The following is a 6,268-nucleotide window of genomic DNA, read 5'->3' as shown; positions in this document are numbered from 1 at the left end:
AAACCCAACAGTGGTATCAGAGCCTGGTTGCTCTGCATGATTTTGTTAGAACCCGATCACGCACGTTATAGGATTTGAATTGTTTGAATCCGTGTTTGCTTTGATGCTATGCATGATTTGATTGTAGATCTAGAGTAGATTTTATGTTCATGCAAGAGCTTCGAATTCTGAGTTCGCAGATGAAAACAGAGTCGAATTCGGGTCTGAAACGGGGCAGAAACGACGAAAACGAGATCTGATCACGTTTTCGACTGGACCGATCAGTCTGGTCCTCTGGACCGATCGGTCTAGGGTTTCGCATGTCGGTTGGACCGACAAATCCGGACTGAACGGTCTGCATGTGTGATGCACATAGAGAGGATTTGACGGTTGTGTCCGATGAATTGTCATTCAGACTGAGTGTGCTTGATAAATGATTATTTGTGCGATTGAGTGAACTTTTTTTTATGGCATGCGGTGTGTATATATGTTATACACCTATATCTAGTGTGTGTATAATATTGGTTCTGCTTGGCCATTTGCAATTTGAGTATGATCTTCGGGTTTAACCCGAAGTACTCACTAAGCATGTAGCTTATGGACGTTGTTATGCAACGTTTCAGGCTCGGAGCAGTTTTGGCAGCGGCATGACGAGGGTATTGGTGACGCGTGAGGAGTTTTCTGGATCATGTACCTTTCTTTTCTTGTACTTATGTTGGTTTGTTACCGACGGTGACTTGACCTTGTTTTATATCATGTTCACCGTCTTTGTATTATGGTGTGTATACTACTGTACGTGGGTTGTGTTGTCTAAACTTATTTCCGCTGTGTATGTACAATATAAAATGTTTTTAAAATTTCCGCTATTTTAATATATGGTTTGAGCGTCCATGTGGCGCAACTCGTGAACGGGACATGGGTTACGGGCGTCGCACTCTCCAATGCCAAAGACATTGAACCCACATGTGTCGAGCAGGCCCTCAAGGACCCTAAGTGGAGATCGGCAATGGCCGAAGAGTTTAATGTTCTTCTTCGAAATGGAACATGGATGCTCGTTCCTCCGGATCCGTCATTCAATCTAGTTGGATGTCGATGGGTTTTTCATCTTAAACGTAACTCTAATGGTTCTATTGACAGGTATAAAGCAAGGCTCGTGGCTAAGGGATTCCATCAAAGACTGGGCCTCGACTATACCGAGACATTTAGCCCTGTGATCAAGCCGGCTACAATCCGCATCATTCTCAACATAGTTGTCTCCAAAGGGTGGGAGCTTCGTCAAATTGACGTAAATAATGCATTGCTACAAGGCTCCTTGGAAGAAGATGTGTATATGATTCAACCCCTCGGATTCATAGATCATGATCGACCTTCTCACGTATGCAAGCTTAAACGGGCGCTTTACGGACTCAAACAAGCCAAACAAGCTCCACGAGCTTGGTACAATTAACTGTGCACATTCCTTAAGCACTCGGTGTTCGTCAATTCTCTTGCCGACTCATCTCTCTTTATTCTTCAACATAACAACATCATCATCTATTTGATTGTTTATGTTGATGATATAATCATCAGGGAAGTGGCCCTCAAGAGGTGCAACGATTCATTACCATTCTTGTTCAACGTTTCTCCCTCAAAGATCTTGGAAAGCTATCATTCTTTCTTGGCATTGAAGTCAATCAAACCAAGCATGGACTCTTGCTTACTCAACAACGTTATATCACTGATCTACTCCACCGACACAACATGGTTGACGCCAAGCCAGTGCCAACACCCTAGCATCAACAACTGTTCTTCGGCTCACTCCAGCATCCCACTTTTCGATGCAACTGAGTATAGGCAAGCACTCGGTGGTCTACAATATTTGCTTCTTACTCGGCCGGATATTGCTTTCGCTGTAAACAAGTTGTCTCAATACATGCACACACCTACGGATGAACATTGGAAGGCTGTAAAACGCATTCTAAGGTACATTGTCGGGACTCGATCTCTTGGTCTATTCTTCAATTCCAAATCTCCCTTTACTCTACATGCATTTTCGAACGCGGATTGGGGAGGTGACAAAGATGATTTCACGTCAACCGGCGCCTGTGTGGTTTACTTGGGTCGGAATCCGATCTCATGGAGCTCCAAGAAGCAGAGATTCGCAGCCAAATCTTCTACCGAGGCTGAATATAAAGCCATCTCTACAGCCGCTTCTGAAGTACAATGGCTCTCATCGCTTCTCATGGAGCTCGGCATCAAAGTCTCGACCACACCTGTAATTTGTTGTGATAATGTGGGGGCTACATATTTGACAGCTAATCTGGTGTTTCATTCCCGAATGAAACATATCGCGATTGACTATCATTTTATACGAGGGCTAATTCAAGAGAACAAGTTGTGTGTTGCCCACGTCTCGTCGAACGATCAGTTAGCCGATGGGCTCACGAAGGCACTTCCCTGTCAACGGTTTGAAACTCTACGTCTCAAGATTGGTGTCTCTACCGACACATATCTTGCGGGGCGTAATGGAAAGAATATATATTATACCCACCAAATCGGCAATACATTATTCTAATTAGATTGTAATCTCTATGATTGATTTAGTCTTTATTTGCTTCCTTAGGAATAGCAATAACCCACGTGTATATACATTCATTTGATTAATGCTATAAGATTTCCCTTCAGAAAAGAGGGAAGTGTGTGGCGGCGATGTTTATTGATGATGAAAAATAAGGTACAAAGGGAGATGGTGGCTCGAGCAAAGGGCGGCGGTTCACCGGAGAAAGAGAGCCGGCGTCAAAGAAGCAAAGGAGGCTGCGTTTTTAGGTTAAAACCGAGGTGGATCCTCAATTCGGCCGACCTAGGGTTTTTATTAAGTTGGCCTAACAACCGAAAAAGAATCCTACACAAAATCAAATCCATAAAAATCAGCCCTTTGATCTTATGTTTTCGATAAAGAAGATGAAACAAATACAAACTCTAACAATCCCTAAAAAGGAAGATTTGAAGGACCTAAAAGACTGTGAAATGGATCGGGATGTTGTTCTAGACATGGCGAGGACATGTTCCTCGGTCAGAACACGCGGAGTCTTAGTCTCGGTCTTACCATGTTTCTCGGTCATGGTCGTGTTGATTCCTCGTGCCGGGAAGGAAGCGTGCGTGTCAGGGGAATGTAGAACCTTCGATCTGCCGTAGTGGTCTGGAGTGTCGGGCAACTCGTGTTAGGTCCCGCGACTCATCCGGGAAGGTAGAGAGCGCGGAAATGTGCTTCATCCGTGAAAACTCGTTGTCGTGTCCAGGAAACTCCATAATTGTTTGTGTTGTCGTTCATTATCCTAGTTTACGATTCGGCAAAGTCGAGACGCGAAAAAATTTTCTTTTTTTTCCGTGATATTAATGTGCTCTAATAATTTCAAAACTTTAGAGATTATGACAATCGAATTTAAAAACATTGTATTCAAAGGCCTACAAATTTTTTTTATTTAGATACTTATTAGGGATTATTCAATGTATGAGAGCGCCTATTCTAACAATCTTAAATTCTGCTAATGGTTAATTCGTATGGTGTTTTTGTATAAAAATTATATACGAATTCGGATCTAAAAATTAGTTGAGTGAAAGAGAATATTATATATATATATATATATATGTTTTGGCCGCCATGCATGGATATTTATTATTTAGTAATGAGTTTATTTCAGCGTACCAACTTTTCTTTTCTTTTTGTCTAAACTTCTTATCATATGAATAAGATATGATTCACCGCCATGCATGCATGTATAATAATTGCTTATTTCAACACCATAATAAGATTGTCGGAAAAATAAGAACCATCATCAAACTCCACATGAACGGTCCAAATCCATTTGCCCATTCGGAATTTATTTTCTTATGTTTAAAAAAAATAGGCTGTGGAGATTTGTTCGGTGGTCGCAGCCCGACAAAATAGGGATTCAAATTCGTTTTCTAAAAAAAATGATTGGATGACTACTTATTCTATTAATATATAAATTATAATTATTGTTTTGTTAGAACGCTAATAAAATTATTGTTTTATTGGAACTAGATCCAAATAATTAAGTTTAGTTTCAAAATTGATTGAAATGATTCATTTAAAAAAAATAAAAAATAGAACGAAGATTCTTCTAATCAAACAAAATTAAAAAAATGAATTAAAATTTATAATAAAAGGAATACATATTCTTAAAGTTTTTTCCTATTAAAAAATAAAATTATGGTTTTTTTTTTATAAAAGGTAAATGTATATTAATAAAAATAGTTCGTATACATAACCGGATAGGACCGAATACCCTACAAAATGAATACCCATATATCTCTAACTAGACACCATATCAGTCAATAAAAAACAACATGTGGAGCAGCTATCGGGGATAGAGAGTAAGATAGTACCAATCGGATAGAAGAGCCGAATCAATCCTACGGGAGGAGCCGAGGAGAGAGAGTATGCAGTTACGGACCATGGCATTTAGTTTACCACAAAGCGAGACAACCGTCGATGACTCCCCTCTGAAGATCCTTGCGTTTCTCTCCGACCATAACAGATAAATCGAGCATTGCAGCAAAATAAGGGTGATAAGACGCCGATTATGGGACTGGACATTTCCTGGGCGACGCATCCAATCCATAGTGGCATGCAAATCTAGAGGTGGCATATTCCAAATGGATCGAGCGAAACTGTACCAGACCTGCCTACTATAGCTGCAGTGGAAGAAGAGGTGGGAGTGAGACTCCTCCTCCAAGCTACAAAGAAGGCAGGAAGAGGTTGCAACCGCCCCCCATCAGTACAGTCGATCGAGCGTAGGTAGGCGACCACGAAAAGCCAACCACTGGATGAAGCCATATCTAGGTACTCCCTCGGGGAACCAAGCTAGAGCGTGCCAGGGTACTTCCGGCGATGGCTGACGGAGAAGTTTCCAGGTACTTGCAGAGGAGAAAACACCGGCAAACACATTGGTTCTCTGCTTCCATTCGAATCTATCAGGGCCGTGGGCGGTGCTTGGCAATCGCATTGTAGATAGCTTGATGTGGAGATCCAGCACTCGTTGGGATCTTGCTGCTGGTAGCGACCACCCCGCGGACGAGACTGCATCAGCTACCTTGGCTTGCCGTGGAATCCTCACCAAACGCGGACCATTATCACCTACATACTCAATCAAAGGACCTAAATTTGTCCAATCATCAAACCAAAAAGAAGCTTGTTTACCATCGCCCAAGGAGCAACACAGGAACGATCTCACCACCGGCCGAAGAAGGAGGAGTTTCCTCATATTCCAAGAGAACCTAGAGGAAGGGTTGGTGTCCCAATAGCCCCTACGTTGGAGGACGTGCTTCCGCAGCCATGCCACCCACAGGGAACCCGACTCCTGGAATAGCAGCCATACCATCTTCAAGCGGAACACCGTGTTAAAGTCCTCTAGCTTGCGAATACCCAGTCCGCCTTCTGATCGTGGTGTACAAACATCAATCCATGCAACTCTGGGAATCGCTGATGTACTCGAACTTGACTTCCATAAAAACTTTGAGCACATGCCATCTATACTCTGGATGACTCCTTTAGGGATGACAAATGATTGGGACCAGGAGTTCACCATCCCATAGATTACCGTGGAGATTAGTTGTATTCGACCCGCGTAAGGGAGGTACTTGGTAGTCCATAATGTGATACGCCGAGATATCCTGTCGATGAGCGGCTGAAAATCATGCTTGGAGAGCTTCCAAGGACTGAGTGGTAGACCCAAGTAGGTCATTGGCATTTTTCCCAGTCGCAAACCCAACGCCGAGGAGATGGTATCCGCCTCATGCTCTGGCATCCCATCCAAGAAGAGCTCAGATTTGTCGGGGTTCATGAAGAGGCCCGACCATTGCGCGAAGGATCCAAGAATTCTCTTGATTTCTGATAGCGAGTTGGTAGTACCCCTGCTAAAAATAAAATTATGTTCGATAACAATATGGATTTTTTTAACAAAAAGATGTCGTTAGGTTTAGTTATGTTTTTTTGTTCCCTTAATTTCTTACCTTTTAACCTTTTAGGTTGCACTATTTTTGTGCGATGTAATATATAAAAAATAAAAACTTGCGTGGGATTTCCAAACATATACACACACATGTTTTTAGTATTATATTTTTTGTCATATAACCACACAATTTGTTCGTTAAAATTTTACAAATTTGAGAATAAATTTGTTAAAGAAACGTTTGCCAATAAGTTTTCCACCATTCTACAAGTACACTAATTGTTATAGAGTTTTTTCTGAATAAAAAACTTAATAGGGCATTTTTTTTGTAACTA

The sequence above is a fragment of the Tarenaya hassleriana genome, unplaced genomic scaffold (genome assembly GCF_000463585.1).
Source record: "Tarenaya hassleriana unplaced genomic scaffold, ASM46358v1 Cleome3, whole genome shotgun sequence".
Taxonomy (NCBI): Eukaryota; Viridiplantae; Streptophyta; class Magnoliopsida; order Brassicales; family Cleomaceae; genus Tarenaya; species Tarenaya hassleriana.
The sequence above is the reverse complement of the archived record's forward strand: the minus strand, read 5'-3'. Positions refer to the sequence as shown.